The sequence below is a fragment of a genome, unplaced genomic scaffold, assembly GCF_019419815.1.
Source record: "Pyrus x bretschneideri cultivar Hongxiangsu unplaced genomic scaffold, Pyrus_bretschneideri_v1 Contig24, whole genome shotgun sequence".
Classification (NCBI taxonomy): domain Eukaryota; kingdom Viridiplantae; phylum Streptophyta; class Magnoliopsida; order Rosales; family Rosaceae; genus Pyrus; species Pyrus x bretschneideri.
Window position 1 is genome coordinate 715,741 of NW_025999546.1, and position 21,303 is coordinate 737,043.

Below are 21,303 nucleotides of genomic sequence, written 5' to 3' on the forward strand. Positions count from 1 at the left end.
TGTCACCAATAGTAATATGCATGTTTATCAACAGTTAAGCAGTGTTCTAAAAATCGGCCTAGGCACTAGGCAGTGAAGGCCCGCCCCCTATTTAGGGCAAATCGTTTCGAAAAATCGGTCTAGAGCTAGGCGGCCGCCTAGGCAGTTTGGTTTTTTTTTTTTTAATTATTTGTGTGCTATTTTCTTTTGGAAGTTTCAACGAAAAGTCCACGGTACTATTCACTTTAACGAAAAACCACATTTTTACACTAAAAAATCAAACCTTGTACTATTCACTTTACCCTTTATTTTGTCCTTATCGTTAAACTCAAAGTTTTCAAGTCATTTTCATTAGTTTTTCTTTTTCTTTTTTAGTTTCATGGTAGTATACTTATGGAAATGGTGTACCTATTCTACAAATGATGAATTGACTACAAGTTCATCCAATTGTGAAATGAATTAGAGCACTTTTGAGAGGATACATACAAAGAAAAAAAATAAACTAGATACAACAGGGTTAAATAATTTAGTCTATATCGAATCCAATGCAAGTATCATGAACAGGAAGAATTTAGTCTATCATCCAAAAATACTCCTCATTATGATTATATGTTTACTGTTTTTTTAAATATTGAACTTGTTGGATGGATGTACTTTGTGTATTCTTCTACTTCTATTTTTGCATTCTATCATTCTTTTATTATCCATACAAGTATAGTTTTTTTTTTAAGTGTAAATAGGCACTTAATTACAAGATATATAATAAACTTACATAAATCTGCCTAGACACCCACCTAGGTCCCGCCTAGCAGCCTAGGCGCTACACCCCTGCCTGCTGCCCGACTAGTACCTAATGTTTTTTAGAACCTTGTGCTTAAGTAATAAACTAATCATCAACTTTAACGCCTTTTAGTTTCTAAAATTTTGTTTACAAATTTAGTCTCTTTAGCATTATCCTAATTTTTTTTTTCCTTTTGTACAAGGAAGAGTGAGTCGAGTTTGGGTGTACACAGGAAATATGTAACTCTAAGCTAATTCGGTTAAGTTTAAGTTACGAGAAAATTTATGTGGAGCTTAACTTGCAAAAACACAATTCAATTTTCAAAAAATAAAAAATTGAAAGCGAAATTTTGAAAATTCAAAAAATTAAAATATTGTAAAATGAGTTTTTAATTTAAAAAAGTGTAAATAACTCCTAAATTAACAAAAAAAAACGAATATAGTAAAGATAAAACAATAATTAACATCCTGTTAAAATATATGTAAACTACATATTAATAGAATTGGTGGCAGGATTTTATGATAGTTAATGTTAAAACTGTTGAGTCTTGCCGCAACCCGGTTGTCCCGAAATGGTCACAACCTTCTCAGGGACGACTCAAGGTGAATGTTGATGGTGCCTGGAACAAGGAGCTGATCCTCGGAGGCGCAAGAATTGTTATTAGGGATTCGAACAGAGTTTGCATAGCTGCTGCGAGTAAGAGATGTGATGATGTGTTCCCTCCTTTTCAAGTTGAGGCTTTAGCAGCTAGAGAAGGCCTTGTGGAGGGGTTTACATTATATTTCTTTGGAGAGTGATTCGCTTCAGATCATGTCAGCTTTACATCGGTCTTCTACAGATATGTCCCCCATTTGACCAATCGTAGAGGATGCTAAGTACCTGCTACACTCGGTCGTTGAAGTTACTGCGTCCCACATCTGCCCCAAGCCAATTCTGTAGCCCATTGGCTAGCCTATTTTGCCCTCCATTTTGGAGGTGATTGTACTTGGGATAATGAACTTCCCTCTTTGATTTGTGATTTAATTGAGGAGGGTATCTCCATCCCTTATACTTCTTAGCCTATTCCTGGCTTGTTTGAAATATATCTCATCTTTTATAAAAAATAAAAAAAAATAAAATTCTCATTGTCAACTAAAACTCCATGAAGTTATTATTCTAACTCTCTATTCAATACTGAACATAGATAAAAAAAAAAAAAAGCATGGACAATAATGTAATTTCTCAGAACCAAATTTTGCTGTTTTTTTATAGGTCTAGCCTACTTATAATTCTAACATATTTCTAAATAAAAAGTAAAAAGTAAACATCTCTCTCCTCATTTCCGCTCTCACGTTTTCTATTACTCTCTTCGTCTCTCACTCATTCTATTTTAAAAACAAAAATAAAAAAATTTCTGGGCATATGCTAGTGTGTACCACCACTCTGGGTTTCAATATCCCCCCAAACGGGTGGTTAATTACAAAATTTGATTAATTTTTAATTACTTCTCAATTACTTAAAAAAAAAAAAACAATATATATCACAACTTCGAACTACATAAGTTGTTCGGATATATAACATAATGCAACTTGATTTGTCTACATTGTCATCAAAGCTGAGGTCCGCCTTGGGGCTTGATTATATCGGGGAGGTGTTGAATGGGAAGACCCTAAACAAATGACAGCGAATGCCGGCTACCTTGTAACCAGTGATTCTTGGGGAGGGCTTGTTCGGGGGAGGCATTATAATATACGAAAAAGTGCTTCTTGACCTTGACTTCTCGTCAATCCTCGTCGAGGACGACGTTGGCAAAGCACAAGTTTGATAAAGAAAGTCGAATAGGAAAAACAAATGGGAGGACAATGATTCCATTCTTTTGTGGAGAAATACAATGAATAATGTATCTTCATCGTATTAATTCTGTAATTAAAACCATGTAATGTCATAATCTTAATTTTAAGATCATCTAAAATTTCATTTTAGTTGGAAATCGTTTTGTCATCTAAATATATCAAACAAATTAACGATTGATCATAAATATGTTATGTGATGTTTGCCGGTCAATTTGTTTCATACATTTGGATGCATAAGCAATATCTGATTCAAATGTTTTTTTAGAGGTAATCTATCTCTAAATAAATATTAAAAACATAATCCTAATTATAAAATGTATACAATGAAAATACATTATTTGCAATAGATATTTATGCAACCCCAATCGTAGATGCAAGTATTATCCAAAAAAAGAATGATGTGCAGTCATTACTCTATTTGGCCTACGATATTCAATTTTGAAAATTATTATTGTCACTTCAAAAATCTCATTGAGTACTCCTTACAAGTATTTTTCTTTCTAAATATAAAAAATTTGTATTAGACAATTAAATTTTTCAAGTATCAATAATAATTTTTTCAATGATATTTTGAATTCAAAATCCACATATTGCCAATGATTATAAAATAAAATAAATCATGTTGCAGAGTAGAAGTTGAACTCATATCCACATATTTAAATATACGTAAATAGCTGGAGGACGGCGGTTTCAAATTTGTTGGCGCACTTTGCTTATACCGAAACAAGTTTACCCTTCCATTCCATCCATCAACTTTGAAAATTTCTTTCTCTTTGCTGCAAAGCAAACAAAAAAGAAAGGAAAAAAGTTCGATTAAATGCACCGAACCAATGGTGGAATTTATTATTCGAAAGCCGTTTGGTGGTTGTTCAATTTGGTTTTTTCATTTTGTTGGAATTTGATTCTTTTGGGTCAGAAAACTAAACTCATGTCAAATTTGGCTTTCGATGTTTTGGAGAAAGGAACGGAAAAGGTTTTTCTTCTTTCTTGAAGGAATAAAAAAAAAAAAACAAGTTTAATTAAGTGTAAAATACAAACTCACAATTTCAAATCTATCATTTTCTCTTTATAATTATATAAATGAGTCTTAGGGTTAGTTTATGTTAATTTTTATGATTTAGTTGTGTTTCTCTCAACTTATAAGCGAGAAGTTTTAGCTTATCGATAGTAAAATTGATACCTAATTATATTTGGCTTATTGCTTGATTTATATACATTGAATAGAAAATTACGGGAATCAAACTCTTTAAGGGGGTCGCAAGTGACCCTCTACCACAGTGGTAGAGATGATTGTTGCCCTTGCACCATGATATGTATTTGAATCTCGTCGGCTCGCTAATCTAACATCTAATCTAACAAATTTATCGTTTGACTAGAAAGAAAAAAAAAACTCTTTACGGGGGTCTCTTGCCATTTTTAATTAAATTGTAGCTTTAATGTTCAGTCATGGGAAACCCCATTTACCGTTGTCATTCAGTGAGAGGTATTAGGGTGTCTTGGTGGTTAAGATTTTAACCTATTGCATTCCGGGTTCGAACCCTATCTTATGCTCTTAATGTAAATTGTTGTACAACATAAGTTGTAGTTAAAAAAAAAAACAAGTGTTGTAACTTGTAAACGCAATTGTGCGCATAACTATGTTACAAATAAGTTTTTCCTTTTAATAGATCGATGGCAGGCCTTGCACAAGAAGATTAGAGAATAAAAGGATATTTGTGGAATATCTGTTGTAATTAAAAAATAATTAGTGGTGTAAACAAAATTGTCTCATCGTTATGTTATATAATTTTTTTTCCTTTTAATGTAAGGAAAACTAATGAAAAGAGTTTGAAAATTTTGAGTTTTAACAATAAGAACAAAATAAAGGGTAAAGTGAATAGTACCAGGATTTACTTTTTAGTGTAAAAATATAATTTTTCGTTAAAATGAACAGTATCATGGACTTTTCGTTAAAACTCCCTTATATATATCTATGACGGTCAACAAAAGAAAAATAGGTCGATGGCTGCTTTGCACAAGAAAATTAGAGAATAGATAGATTTTTGTAGAGTCATCCAAGTACTCTTCATCATATATATTTTTATAGAAAATCAAATACACGATTAACAGTCAATATGATAGGCTAGCAAACACATCAACTGCCATATTCTTCCTTGTTAATGTGATTAATCATATAACTAGGATATGGCCCAACAAATATTTTTATATCCTTGATGAGAGATTAAGTGGTCATGAATTTGAATCTCCTCCTTAATTGCTTGTACTATGATTTTAGAATCTACTTTAATATGGACTTTTTTTGGTTCAAATGACATTAAAAAATTGTCCTTAAAGCTGTAGCTTGAGCATGTAGCACAAATCAAATACATATATGTAATTATGAGTACGTTTTCTTTTGGTTAATATGTGTCACGAGCGAAGTTCTAAAAAATTGTAGACGTTAGTCGGCAGCAGATAGGGGCCTAGGCTTTTTTTTTTTTAGTTTTAAATTATGTTTATTATACAACATTTAAATAAATGTCTATTTATACTTAAAAAAAACGCATAATTTTATTGCGATACATAAGTTGTAAATAAAATGACATAGAATTATAAAGTACTAGAACATATTGAAACATTAGGAACAAGCATGTAATGAGTGTTCATCCAAGTATCCACTAAGTCTCTTACAATTTTATTGAAAAAATAAAATGCAAAATAGAAGTTATTTATTTTCTCATTTGAGAGTCGCGGTCTAGGAGGTCTAGGTGGGTGCATAGGTAGGTCTAGGCGGGCTACCCTACCGCCTAGACAAAGCACCCTTTCTTATAGCTTGTAGAGATTAATCGTGATGGTGGCCAACCGCCCAGCGCCTAGGTGGCACTAGGCCGAGCTTTTTAGAATACTGGTCACGAGAATGCCGTCTGTGAATGTGGTTGAAGATGTCACGGTCAAGACATTGCTGGGACTTTTTTGGATACTCTGGAGTACCCGGAGTGACATGTATTTTAAATGTTAAAAATTTGTTTAAAAATATAAAATTAAAGATTTTAACGGTTATAATACTCAAGTGATATGTACTCCATAACACCCAAAAAATTTTGTCATGGCCAAAAAAATGTTGTTGCTGTTTCCTTACTTGGATTTATTTTACCATTTAAGGACAACAGTTAAAGGTAAATGGGGATCCCAAATGACTGTATCCAACTGTGTCTTCTGACCTAAGAAAGAATATTACACCATTATTTTGTGCAGTGTCAGCCATGAGGGTGCAAGTGGTGCAACCGTACAGGGTCCCCAAATTCGGAAGGGCCCTAATTTACGATTTTACTTTACTTGTATATTTCATATATAAATTTAAACGTACAACGATATACTAAATTGTTCTCTCAATGCAGTTCTCTAGAGTACTATCTCTAATCCAAGAATTGGGTTCGAGTCTTCCCAGTGGTGGCTTTTTTGTGTGTTTTATTTTTAATTATTTTGGTATCTAAAAGCATGGTTTAGTGTTTTATTTTAAAATTTTTTTGGTATTTAAAAACATGGTGTTTTGAACCCAAAAACTTAGGGGAGGCAAATAGGCACCTGGCTACCACACAAAGAATTTTTTTTTTCATTTATATTATCATTTTTTATGAATAAAAATGTAAAAGAAAACATAACAACTATAATGTTAGACCTTTTAAGGGTTTTTATTCTTTCTTTTTTTGTATTTATAAATAAGGAGTTTCGAACTCAAAAACATAGGGATGCAAATAAGGCCATCTCCAACCGAAGGGTCCAGAGGGCCTAAAATAGCCCGAAAATCATCTCCAACCGAGGGCTAGGCCAGAGGGCTGGCAACATGCAGCCAGCCAACAAGCCAGCTCGGGGCTGGCCAAAAATATTCAAATGCAATGGTTAGCTGACGTCAGCTAGCGGTTGCATTTGAATTTTTTTTTTTAACAATTTTATTATTATTTTTTATTTACAAAATTTTTCCTATAACTTCTATTTTTCATTTTTTTTTAAATTCCATTTTTTCCTATAACTTCTATTTCACAATTTTTTTGTGACAGCCCGTCCCAAAATATTAAAACGTACGCGTGACAAGACGAAATTGCCCCTAGTTCGATTTCTTTACGTTTATTTGTTGTTTTTGAGTTTTGGTTGGCATGTTTGGAGCCACACACACCTTCCCACACACCACAGTCTTTTTCCTCCTATTTCTTGCACTGTCCCGAGTCCCCATTCCTTCCATTTCCTTTGAAAACGTACGGACACACCCACAAAACCTATCAAACCTTTACAGATCGAGGAAACCAAGGCCATATTCGAGTTCGTGAGGCTTGTAGGAGTCTAACTATACCATTTTCAGGTAAGAACACCATCGTTTTTACGTCGAATCCACGATGTCCGATTTCGAGTAATGTTCATGCACACGTGATTTCTCACGTTTTAGGGAATTTCAAGCTTGTAGGTAGCTTGGTGAGGTCCCTAGGAGGCTCGGGGTGTGTCATTTTTTTTTAAATTCCATTTTTTTCCTATAACTTCATATTTTTTTATACTCCTACGATATGGATGATGAAGATGGTGTTGATGATGTTGATTATGGATATTAAATTTAAGTTGTTGTAGTTTTTAAATTTAAGTTAATGTTGTTTTCGAATTTAATTTGTAGTTTTTAAATTTAATTTGTCGTTTTTAAATTTTATTTGTAGTTTTTAAATATAAGTTTGTTGTTTTTAAATTTAAGTTGTTGTAGTTTTTAAAATTAAATAATAAATGATGTTTGTCCTTATGACTCTCGGTTGGAGACGGTTTTTTGTGAGAGGGCTAGCCAGAGGGCTCGTTTTAGCCCTCTGGCCCTCCAAGATATTAATATTTTAATGAACAGTACAGGGCCATATTTGCCTCTGTCTCCAACCGAGGGCCAAAGGGGCAGATGACTCGTTTTAGCCCTGTCACAAAAAACCATCTCCAACCGAGGGCCAAATGGTCATAGGGCCAAACATAATTTATTATTTAAATTTAAAAACTACAACAACTTAAATTTAAAAACTACAACTTAAATTTAAAAACTACAACAGTAACTGGCCCAAAAAACCAAAAAAATTAGAATTTTTAAGAATTTTAAACCAAAAAATTTGGCCCAAAAAACCAAAAAAAATAAAAAATTGAATGCAACGGCTAGCTAACTAGCTGTTGTATTCAAATTTTTTGTCAAGTAGTCCTGTCGATTATAACCAACAGGATTGCTCTATTTTCTGGCCAGCCCAGGGCTGGCTGGTTGGCTGCATGTAGCCAGCCTTTTAGCCTTTTGGCCCTTTCAGATTTCATGGGGCCCTTCAGATTCCACGAGCCCTCTGATCTAGCCCTCGGTTGGAGATGATTTTCGGACTATTTTCGGCCCTCTAGACCCTTCGGTTGGAGATGGCTTAAGTACCTAACCACTGGTCCACCACACCTAAAATTGTTTTTTTTTTTTTAATCTCAATTCACATATAATCCTAAAAATTAAAATGTAAAATAAAACATAGCAATGAAAATTATATACAATTTAAGGGCCCCCATTAAAATTTCGCACAGAGCCTCCAAAATCTCAAGACCGATGCTGATTTTGTGCATTAACCGTCATCCTATAAACATTTGTTAAAAGGTGGTCGTTTTGAACAAGTTTTTATATAGAAACTAAAATTTGCATTTTGTTGCCTTAAGTTGTGTCAACTTCCACGGTGGCCCGGTGGGTCAGGTGCTTTGTCGTTTTATTTTTGTTTCTGTAGAACTGTAGTACTTTTGTTGTTTAGAAGGTTGATAATGATATGTACGTAGAAGGTGAAATATGGAACACGTTACGTATATCGGATAATACTGGCAAGCTGCAAGCACCGTTTTAGGCTTCAGCTGAATTAATCGTTTTCGCAGTCTAATAGGATAGTCGAAAGATAATTCTTACAGTAAAAAAATTAAGATATAAATTTTTGTGGTGAAGTTTGTTAATATTTAAACATCTGTGGTGAAAACTGAAAGTAGTTACATTAGTTTTCAATTTAAAAAACAAATAAATAAAAAATTAATTTAAAAACGGCCCCTTAAAATTTATTTGGTAGCAATCAACTTTCATAATTTAATGGTCTAACAAGCATATTCTTTCCAAGTAAGCACTTGGCTTTTATTTTCGGAAAGAAATGTAGTCCTTATCCTCCCTCCCCAGTCCCCACTGCCCTAAAAGACAAAAAGAAGAAAAGTGTGTGTGGTCAGATGCTCACGGCTGCCTAGTTAGCCCAATCCATGGGATAGAAAATAGGATGTGTTCATATTTTGAGAATATAGCCAACCAATCTTATTGCCAACAGTAGCAATCTAGATAACCCATGCATTTGATAGAAATCGGCACAAGAGGTAATGCTCGACCTATTTGCAATTTGCATCTGGCATGGACTAAACGTTTTGAAAGAAATCACTCTATAACAGGCAATGGAATCTGAAACTCACTTTGAAATTCGATAGACTCGATCGGAACATGATATTATCGTTGAACGGAAAAATATGACTTTTTTATACAGGCTATGATAAAAGTGAATAAAATATCCATAGCCTAGGGCATGATTTACCTACGTAATTTTGCAATTGCACAAAGAAAAATGATTGAGTTGTGCTAACAATAACCGTCATCGTGTGTGTATTAGCGTTTTTCCTTTGCATCACTCTTGTTGGTAGCATGTTGTTTGTTGCTTATGAATTAGGATTTCCCTTAATAAATATGTAATTGACTACCCTTAATCCTTCGCCCTTAACTATTGACATTATCTTGTGTGTTTAAAAATTGTCCTATCCAAAAACTTTATATACTGTTTTGGGGGGCTGCTGAAATAGAGCAGCTTGGCTCCTTTAAATTTAGGATGATCTCCTTTTTAATTTACTTTATGTTTGATTCACGTATATAACTTTGCGTTTATAATTGAAACCGTTTATATTATAAATCATTTTTAAAGATCATCTTAACAAAAAATCAATTAAAACTAAAGTCGTTTATTCAACTGATGGTAGCAAAGATGAGCAGTTCATAATACTTTTACCAAATCGTCTATTTGTTTTTCTATAATTTAATGACTAAGATCTCATATTTTATTGATTTTTTTTTTTTTTTTGCAAAGATGAGCTTTATAGAGTAATTTTTTTTTTAATCACTCTATAACAGGCAATGGAATCTGAAATTCACTTTGAAATTCGATAGACTCGATCAGAACATGATGTTATCGTTGAACGGAAAAATATAACTTTTTTATACTAGCTATGTTAAAAATGAATAAAATATCCATAGCCTAGGGCATGATTTACCTACGTAATTTTGCAAGTGCACAAAGAGAAATGATTGAGTTGTGCTAACAATAACCGTCATCGTGTGTGTATTAGCGTTTTTCCTTTGCATCACTCTTGTTGGTAGCATGTTGTTTGTTGCTTTATTATGAATTAGGATTTCCCTTGATAAATATGTAATTGACTGCCCTTAATCCTTCGCCCTTAACTATTGACATTATCTTGTGTGTTTAAAAATTGTCCTATCCAAAAACTTTATATACTGTTTTGGGGAGCTGCTGAAATAGAGCAGCTTGGCTCCTTTAAATTTAGGATGATCTCCTTTTTAATTTACTTTATGTTTGATTCACATATATAACTTTGCGTTTATAATTGAAACCGTTTATATTATAAATCATTTTTAAAGATTATTTCAACAAAAAATCAATTAAAACTAAAATCGTTTATTCAACTGATGGTAGCAAAGATGAGCAGTTCATAAAGATATACAGTTCATAATACTTTTACCAAATTGTCTATTTGTTTTTTTATAATTTGATGACTAAGATCTCATATTTTATTGATTTTTTTTTTTTATGCAAAGATGACCTTTATAGAGTAATTTTAATATTAATGTTCTGATTATAAGACCAAAGTTTCGTAATTGGTCACGAAGTAAATTGAAGAGTAACTCCCCATCAATTGCTTGGCTCCTTAAGGTTGAGGAGGAGTTCCTTCTCAAAACACTCAACGGCCTATTCATAAACTTCGTGCTTATAATCGGAACCATTTATATTATAAATCACTTTGTACAAATCATCTCTGTAAAAAATCAATTAAAACTAAGATCATTTAGTCGATCATTGTAGAAAATAAATAAAACGTTTCATAATGTTTTTACCAAATTCATCTGTATATTTTTATAGATTTCTATGAGTAAATGGTCTAAGTTAATGCTTATACCAAATATGTATGTATGTGTTTAATTTTCATACCTCTATAGGATTAAATTCCACCTGAATCCTTGAACAATCAAGTCTTCATGTTTAGTTTATATATAAGGAACTTTTTTTGAAATGTCATATAAACTTATACATATTTTTTAATTTATCATATGAATTAAAATTTTAAGCAATGTATCATATGATTTTTCTGAAATTATTAATTTGTCATCTCATTTTTGTGAAAATGAATAATTTGTCATTTCACCTTAACTCCGTTAAGTTTTTCATCAAAAAGAAGGTTATTTTGGACTTTGGACCTCATTTTTCACAAATTTATTTATTTATTATTTTTTAAACTACAGTGGGCAATAAATTGGATTTCAACTTTTGATTTCCTTTTCACAAGTTTTCTACTTATCTTTTGGTACGAAAAAGACATGTCACATTCATTTCATAAACTTATGGTGAATTACTTAAAAAGTTCATTTGGGTTTGTAACATGGAATTTAACTAACTACAAGTTTTGAGAATTCAATGCGGCAATCATGTTCATTAAAAAAAAAGGAGTTGAAATGTCATAATAATCTTGAAATGTCCAAAATAATCTTGAAGGGAATTGGAATGCGGCGTTGAAATATCCAATATAACTTTGAACTAAGTTATGTTTCTTGCACATGACTTACTTATTTCGGATGAAAAACTTGAAGTAGTTAGGTGAGATGATAAATTAAGAATGTTTGAAACTTGATATGACAAATCGCTTAAATTTTAAGTTTTTACTAGCATTTGTCTACACACTTTGTGTGTATAAATACATTTTTTTAGAAAATGAGAAGGAGAGAGGGAGAGAGAGAGAACGTGGGGGCAATGACAGGTTTTTATTTTTGGTTTTTTTTATTTTTTTATTTTTAATATTGGAGGTATTTTAACATCACCAGTAGATGAGGCTTCAATAAAAAATAGTAAAATTTGGACCTATGAAATTACATTATTGCCCATATTTTTTTTTTTGTGTGATAGAAGACTAAGTAATCTGTAATCTTTTCACCCTCTTTTGATTGGTAAAGATGATTTCATTAATTAATAGAGATGACAAAGTAAAAAAGGAGCATAAGTTCATATTACATTAGAAAAATCATATATAAATAAGTTGATTCTATTGTTTTATGTCCTCAAACTCTCCTTCAAATAATTAATTGTGGTGTATTTGGTCTAATTTATTTAGTTTTTTGGTCAGGAAATGAGTTTGCTGTGCTCATCAATGAAATTGCAGCTCCCCTTTTTGGATTTTTTTTCAAATATATGTCAATATTATTTCAGAAGTGTGGGCGTTGAACGTCCGATCGTAACTTAAAACAATCCATTCCCTCCACTTTCTGACCACTTCCCAATTTTTTGACTTTAGAATTACTTGTGTTTGAATTGGATTCTATTTTGTTCTAGAAACAAAAAGTTCCTACATTTGATATTCCTCCTAACATGTGACGGAGATGCTTTAGATTCGACTTACAAAGATGGTCATGTATTATAATTATCTTGGATTCGATACTACTTAATCCAAACATCATTTCCTAACAGTAGAATATTATCTTTTCTTACAATAAAATATGATCGTATAAAAAAACAAAAAATTCCCTTGCCACCATCCAAGCTTTCTTATAATATATATCCAATGTATGTACTTATGAATTATGACTTTATTCCAAATTTATTATAAAAAAAGTTGCATGGATTAACACAAATAAAACTTCATCAGCATGCAGAAATGGCCCCAAAGATTCCCTGAGTCCCTCCAATCCGCATTTTGTTTACGGGACTTAAGTCATGCGAAATTTCTCTTTCTTTGGAAGGTTCCGATATGGACATGGGAAACAAAAGTATGACAGCGATCTGAAGCTGATCAAGATGGATGACTTGTATATCAAGTCATCATTTCACACTTGGGAATTCTCTTGCATGTCCTTATGAACCTTCTATTAATTGTCTTCGCATATCCAATGCAATACGTGGGAAATTTTATGGTGCTGGTTTAATCACAAACACAGTACTTTGGTAAAAAGAGAGTTAGAGATGGAGTTAGAAATTTATATCAGTACGTGTTGCGAGTATTGTGAATTTGAAGAATAAAATGAAAAACTGAACAATACATGAATATATAAAAGTTGCAATACTATTTCATATACAGTATCTAGACAAAAACTTTACACGTGAATTAGATTTGTGTAATCTTCTTGATGTTGAAATTTAAACAATTTCATTCACTATCAAGACAACAAATCATAATTTTGCTCATGATTTTCATGTGATTCATAGGCTGGCAGTTGGCTTTGTGTTTTAATCATGATTTTCATGTATTATGCAATATTATTCATGATGCTTTACTTAAAGATTGTAATTCTTAAATATCAGTAAAATGCTATGTGCCCCTTTGCACACCTTAGATTCTAGATTTATTTCTCCTATCCTTCTATATAATTTTTATAAATAAAAATATGAATCATATCCCCAGTTTATACCAATGCAATTTTGTCATACTACAAAATCAAACGCATAGGATATAGACAGTTACTGGTATAATCTTGATTAAGATGCAGAAATCGTGTTCATATGAGTATATTTTATTGGATAAAAACCATGCACAGTACTTCTTTAGTTTGATGCATGGATATCTTCCGGAATATATGAATATTGAATGTCGACAAATGACAACTAAAGTTGATGTGCCTTTCTCCAATGCTGTCTAATAATTGTTTGTTTTGGGGCTACTCGATCAGAAACTCAGCTCAGCTGAGCTCGGTCGAGTAGCTTCTTATTTACTATATAACATGGTTCTAAAAGAAGTTAGGCGTCAGTCGGGTAGTGAGTTGGAGTTTAGTGTTTAAGCTACTAAGCGGAGCCTAGGTGGGCTAGGTGGATTTAGATAATTTTTTTTATATATTATTTATTTTATCTACATAATTTGAAGGTCCAAGAAAATAAAAAACATTATCCAAATAATTTATATAACATATATATATATATATATATATATATATATATATCTCAAACTTTTGAAAAGACAAAAAGCCCACTCAATGGGTGGTTTCATAATTCAAAACCATGTGCCAATCCACCTCTTTCACGTTCCCCAAAGGTGGAGTCCCCAGATCGTCACACATTTTGACCCCTTGAAATTTGAAAAAACCCTTTCTATTATACCTTTTCATTTCCTCTTCTTCCTTTAGCCCCTTTAGAGCCCTTCTAGAGCCTCAAACTAAATCAATGAATCTGAAACTCGTGCCACTTCAAATTAAATGTTAAACACCCTCGCTCTCTCTTTCTCTCGCTCTCTCGCTCTCTCTCATTTGTTCATAGATGGTAAGCTGCAGAAGATCGTCGAGACTTTGTTGCTATGTACGACATCGAAAGTTTTAGATTTGTTGCGAACAAGTTTGGGATTTGCAACCGCCTAGTGCTGCCTATAGTCACTAGGCGGTTGACTAAATCCTCCCCGCCTTAAGTAAACGCTTTGACCTAAATCAAGTCGGGGATCCGCGGCCCAGCGCCTAAGCGATTTTTAGAACACTACTATATAAAGGGACAATCCACTTGCGACAAGGAACTTCACGCACCTTGATCAAAATAATTGAAACGAATACGGTTTCAATTAAAGAACATTGGTGATTAGGAACCGCATTCAAAGTCTCTTATATATACATGTATAGAGATGAGAGGTTTTTTAGTGCAATAACACAAGTCAATCGGTACACTAAGCTTCATAATACTAGTAAATGAACACCAAAAAATTTGATACATGTTGGATCAACTTATGTTCTGATTACGCAAGAAAATCTCTTTGCAAAGATGGTCTCTCGAAAACTGTATTGATTCATGGGCTGAATAGCATTGACTGCCTTCTCGCAAGGTGAAATTTTCAAGGCAAAGGTTCATTAGTAATTAATTACCTTTTAGACTTTAGTTGATGATGTAATTAACTAAGATAATTAAGGACCAAACGTTTCATTAGTAAGGGGACCAAAAGTTTTCAGAGTGAAAGTCCATTCGTATTTAATTACCTTTTAGACTTTAGTTCATGATGTAATTATAAAGGACCAAAAGTTCCATTAGTAAGAGGTCCATTCCTTTATAATTGTAATACGAAAAAGGTTTTTTTATTTTTATTTTTATTTTTATTTTTATTTTTATTTTTAATTACCATCTCATGTAATGTTGAATACAACCTACATTGAAATATAATTTTAAATTATTTGTCTTAATATGTAATGACAATTTTGACCTCGTAAAGTTAAAAAAAAAAAAAATTCTTACTTACACCCCAAATCACTTTTAGCTTGTATATTCTAAGATTATTTATCTTTTTAACTCTCAAAATCACTCTCCATTGTATAATTAACCAATGAAACTACAAATATGCTGATTAAAAAAATTTATTGTTGACTAATGGAACATGAAATCCACATTTCAGAATCTTCCCATAAAGTAATACTTCATATTTTTCTTTGTTTAGTGATCTCAACCACATCAGTATGACTATAGTTGCATTATGCATAAAATCCCTCGAAAAAAGTACGGTTGGTGAGGAGGATCACACCTAATAAAGCCTAGCCATGTCAGTTGCTGTCTTATTTTCTGAATATGATACAATAGGAAGGAGCAGAGGCACAAACCCAAATCGGGTTTATGAATTTTTGCACTTGGAGGAATGCTTCCAGCGCAAACATGAATTTTTGTACTATGAGGAATGCTTTAAGCGCAAATATTATTGTACTAGGTTTATGAATATTTGTATATAAATTGGGTTTATGAATTATATAGAATAATTTTAAGATGTGGCGTGCTTCTTTAATCAACATTATTTGTGGCTAAGAAGAAGAAGAAGAATTGTGCTACATCTTGAAGGTTCCGGTGGCTAGACCTTTGACAAACAAGAACAAACAATTGGGAAAAAAATCCTATGACAAACAATTGGGACAAGTCCCTCTGCCTACATTTCTATGTTGACAATTGTCCTAGGACTTAACAAGTTAACTCTCCTCCCCGACAAACTGGATATCGCCAATAAGTCATGACGACGACCATGACTCACGCCATCACGTAGCAGCACAACCATTGCCAGCTTGAGAATTCTTTTAGATCCAAAATTTTAAACTTCAAATCCCCTAAAGCTAGTCCCTGCAGGTCCTCTGCTTTCCGCGGCCCCCCGGGGGAGGGGGGGGGGGTTCTTGTTAAGACCGTCTAGTGATCTATTTAGTTGAGGCGAGTCCCTTGTAATCCAATTAAAGCTAATCCATGCGGGTAACAAACAGAGGATTACATTAACTCTTAGTCCAGTCCAGTCCCCTTTATAAAGCCTAATGATGACAAACCAACTCACCTCTTAAAAGTATTTAAAAGTAGAACTTTTCTGATTCTCATTTTTCACATGAGAGGAAAGGGGTCATTATTCCTTCCAAATGAAAGGAAATGATCTGGGTTGGCAGATTCAAATCTTTCTTTGTTCAACAATCTATACCTATACATAAAGTGGTTTCTACATCTTATCTCACATTTTATTATTTCATCACATTCCAACACGAATTTCAGCTTTCTTCCCTTTTTATGCTAAAACGAAACCAAATACCAAATATTCCAGGGCGTATTCATTCTTTTTCAATGATTTTTATATATTTAATTTCCTTTATTTGACAATTTATGAAGGTGTGATCTTGATAAGATGATTAGTTGATCCCGGTCAGCATTGGCCACTCTTATTTTATTTGGATAAATTATTGGCAAATCTTCAACATATATTATTGTATAAAGAGCTTTTTTTTCTTGCCTGTTTAGAGATTTGAATTTGAAATCTCAAATAAAATAGATATAAAATTATTGCATTAGAGCATCTTCATAAACCTGGTTAAGGTTGCTTGGCTACTTTAATATAAAATGGAGAAAAATTCGGCCCTAAAGGGCTAGTTAAATGACTACTTTAATAAAAACTGTCAATTTGATGGCGCATGTATAGGTCAAGTTGGCCTTACAATTCAAGGTCTCTGGTTGTTGGTTCGAGAAGTCTCTAAATTCAATTCAGGACACCCTTCTTTTATTATTATATGCTTCCCTAATTCATGAATAAAATCACTATCGTATCTTCGTAAAAAATGACCAGCTATCTTAACTTTGTGAATAACAACTAATTGGATTTAGCTACATGGAGGGAGAAAGTTAAATTTTTGCTAAAACCATGATATCGAATATGTTACGGGGACTAATTGGACTTATATTAATAATGGACTTACAAGTATTTTAATCATGATTAAATACATAAGAGAGAAATTATTGGAATTAAAGATAATGGAATAAGAGTTGGGTTACAAACTCTTAAAACTGCAAACACAACTGCTACCATGATAGGAGGAGCAGTTGTGATCTCACGTAAACATTATAACTGCAGTATGGTTTCTCTTCTCTAGGACTCAGAATAGTTTCACTCTCAATAAGGCTAGTGCATATAAAACCTCATGTCCGAGAAGAGAGACCATACCGCAGTTATATTGTTTACGTGAGATCACAATTGCTCCTCGTATCATGGTAGCAGTTGTGTTTGCAGTTTTAAGAGTTTGTAACCAACTCTTATTCCATTATCTTTAATTCCAATAATTTCTCTCTTATGTATTTTATTATGATTAAAATACTTGTAAGTCCATTATTAATATAAGTCCAATCAGTCCTCATAACATATTCGATATCATGGTTTTATTATAACTCACATTCCTTTGAAAACCTTACATTCTCCCACATGAGTATAATTAAACCATATGCAAAATATATGTTAAGGCAACCAAGGTGATCACTGATTTATGTTAATCATAATGACTTTTACAATCAAACACTGGCTTATCAATTGAACTCAAGAAAACATTATACATAAAATATTGTATAAGTACTCTAGAATCACAAACTGATTAAGGTAAGTGCTGACATTGTAATTTAGGGAACTTCAGTAGGGATCTTCAATGGTACCAGGAATCCTCCCACATAAGATTGGTCTCCTTTAATACATTTCTGTATTCGTTATGTTTTCTGCATTGCCAAAACTTTTCTTGAAAACTTGAAATAACAAAACGCATGCAGTACACATCAATTATGAAGTTTGAAACTACACCAACCAACATTGCTGCATAAATATAAATTCATTAATGTGAGTAATGTTAAAGGAAAGAAATCTCATGATCTGATTGAGAGTGATTGTAGCTTCTGATATTGTCAACTCTTGTGATTGAGTGATTGTAGGATGTAATTAGCTTGATTATAGGTTCTGTTTACTTAGAATGGTTTATAGGTTTTGTATAAGTGTTCTGCCCGTGTATCAATATTGACATATGAAATATACAAACTCACAATTCAAGATGGCATCAGAGCACCGATCCTGGTGACTCTTTCATGCTTCCGCCACCACAAACACAATAACCACCATAGCCTTTCCGTAATCTCTACAGCTCTCCCACAAATACCATTGACCACAACATGACAGAACCAGTCAAACCCAAAAACAATAAATCAGATGAGAATCTCATGGAGTTTTCAGACCCATACATCATTCATCACTCAGATCACACTGGACTTGTACTGGTTTCCAAAACTCTTGATGGAAACAACTACGGGCAATGGAGCCGTGCCATGCGCATGGGTCTCAGCGCAAAGAACAAGATTGGGTTCATTGATGGAACCATCAAGGCTCCCTCATCACTGGACGCAAATTATGCAGCCTGGAAAAGATGCAATGACATGGTTACATTATGGATTGTGAATTCAGTCCACTCAGACATAGCCGGCAGCATCATGTACACCGAAACTGCTGCTGCCGTTTGGAGCGACCTCAGAGACAGATTCTCATAGAGTAGTGACACGAGGATCTACCAGATTCGACAAGAAATTGTCGAGAATCATCAAGGGCAGCTCTCTGTTTCTGCCTATTACACAAAGATGAAGGCCTTATGGGATGAGTTAGCGTCATATCATGATCCATTCGATTGCACTTGCACAGGTTTGAAAGGACTTGCTGAACGGGAAGAGAAAGAAAGAGTTATGCAGTTTCTGATGGGATTGAACGAATCCTATGCAACTGTACGAGGCTCGATTCTGATGATGAGTCCAGTACCAGATACACGCAGAGTCCATGGCCTCATTCTTCAACATGAACCGCAGATGGATGCGGCTAGTCGTCGCGATATGAGGACATCCTTACATGCGATGCAAGTCCAGCGAACTTCTGCATCATCCTCATCCAATAGCAAGACATCCAACACATTTTCACGTAAGTCACTCAAATGCACTTACTGTGATGGAGATGGACACTTGGTGGATCGTTGCTATTACATTATTGGGTTCCCAGAAGGACACAAATGGTATGGAAAAACTGTGAAGCCCAAGAATAAGAGAGGAGCAGCCAACAATGTCGAGGCTATCAACCCTACCACAACCACCAAGACCAATGCTTCTGATGGTCCTACATTCACTATCGAGCAGTATAATCAAATCATCGCCATGCTTCGTAACGGTAATGGACAGCCACTTGCCAATGCAACAGGTATTTTCTTGCCTAAATGCAATATAACACAAACAGATCTACATTCGAATTTATGTTGGATTGTTGATAGTGGAGCCACTGATCATATCTCTCATTCGCCACCAACACACAACATCATGGATGCTCAGCATGACTATGTTGGCTTACCAAATGGGGGGCAAACGGAAATAAAAAGGATTGGTTCAATGACATTGTCACATGAGTTATCTCTTGATAAAGTTCTTTATGTACCAAAGTTCCGCGTCAATTTATTGTCTGTTAGTAAATTGATAAGAGCTTTGCGATGTATAGTGACGTTCTATCCTGATTTTTGTGTTGTGCAGGACATGGATACGAAGAGGGTGATTGGCCTGGGCAAGCATTTTGATGGGCTCTACTACCTCACCCCGACACAAAATCCTCACCTTGCCAACCACATTTCCCACACCACAAGTCTATGGCATCGGCGCCTTGGGCACCCATCATCCGCACCTTTACATTCCTTAGCCAAAACTAATGCTGAAATAATGTTTGATTCCAAACACATTTGTGAAGTTTGCCCTTTAGCAAAGCAAACTCGTTTACCTTTTCCTACTAGTGAAATTAAATCTTCCGCACCATTTGATTTAATTCATTGTGATATTTGGGGTCCTCACAAACATCAAACACACTATGGGGCACGATATTTTCTCACTATTGTGGATGATTTTACTCGTTTTACTTGGGTACATATTATGAATTTCAAATCCGACACACAAACATTACTAAAATCCTTTTTCTCTTGGGTCAAAACCCAATTTCATCATAACATTAAAGCTCTTCGTGCGGATAATGGGAGTGAATTTCTTTCCATGCGTCCTTACCTAGAATCATGTGGAACTTCCTTCCAACATTCTTGTTCTTACACACCACAACAAAATGGGGCAGTCGAACGTAAACATAGGCATCTTTTAAATGTTGGTCGTGCTCTTAGATTTCAAGCCAACTTACCTTTAAAATTTTGGGGGGAAAGTATCCAAACCGCTTGTTATCTCATCAATCGTTTACCTACACCCTTGCTCTCTCATAAGTCTCCATATGAACTTTTGCATCATACACCACCTACTTATTCCCACTTACGAGTTTTTGGGTGCCTTAGTTATGCCACCAACCTCACACCCATCACTAAGTTTGATGCCCGTGCTCGTCGTTGTGTTTTCCTTGGTTACCCACTTGGTCAAAAGGGTTATAAGGTATATGATCTTATCACTCATAAAATCTTCACCTCCCGTGATGTCATCTTTCATGAACATATATTCCCTTACACCACCTCACCTACCTTTGACCAAAATGACCTGCCTATTACTCCCCTTATCCATCCACTTCACGACATGATCCACGGCACAAATACCCATATTCCCACCACCTTCCATCCCACGGTCCACACACCTATCTCCCCATCCACTCCATTTTTGCCAAATCTCCTCCCTACCAACCTCGAGACTCCCTCCAATTCTCCCTCACCCATTATCTCGACCACCCACGAATCTTCCCCATCACACTTCAACCTTCCCGCGTTACCTACCACCACCGACAGTCACCTACCATCTGACCCCGTCTTTTCTCGCCTCTCCCTTCCAGTGTCTCTCCAACCACCTCCACCCCGTCACTCTACTCGCCCCACCAAACCACCAGCTCACTTCAAAGATTATGTGGCTCATCATTCCACCTTGCTCACACCAACCGAGTCCTTCTGGCGGTCCATGTCCAGCACGCGATATCCGTTACATCGGTATGTTTCCTATTCTTGCTTATCTCCTGGGTATCAACGGTTTGTTTCTCACATTTCCCACTTGGTGGAGCCTACTACCTATGAACAGGCTTGTCAAAATCCCCACTGGGTTGCAGCCATGCAGGCCGAACTCATAGCTCTAGACGACAACAAAACGTGGAGTTTCGTTCCCCTTCCGTCCGGCCAACGAC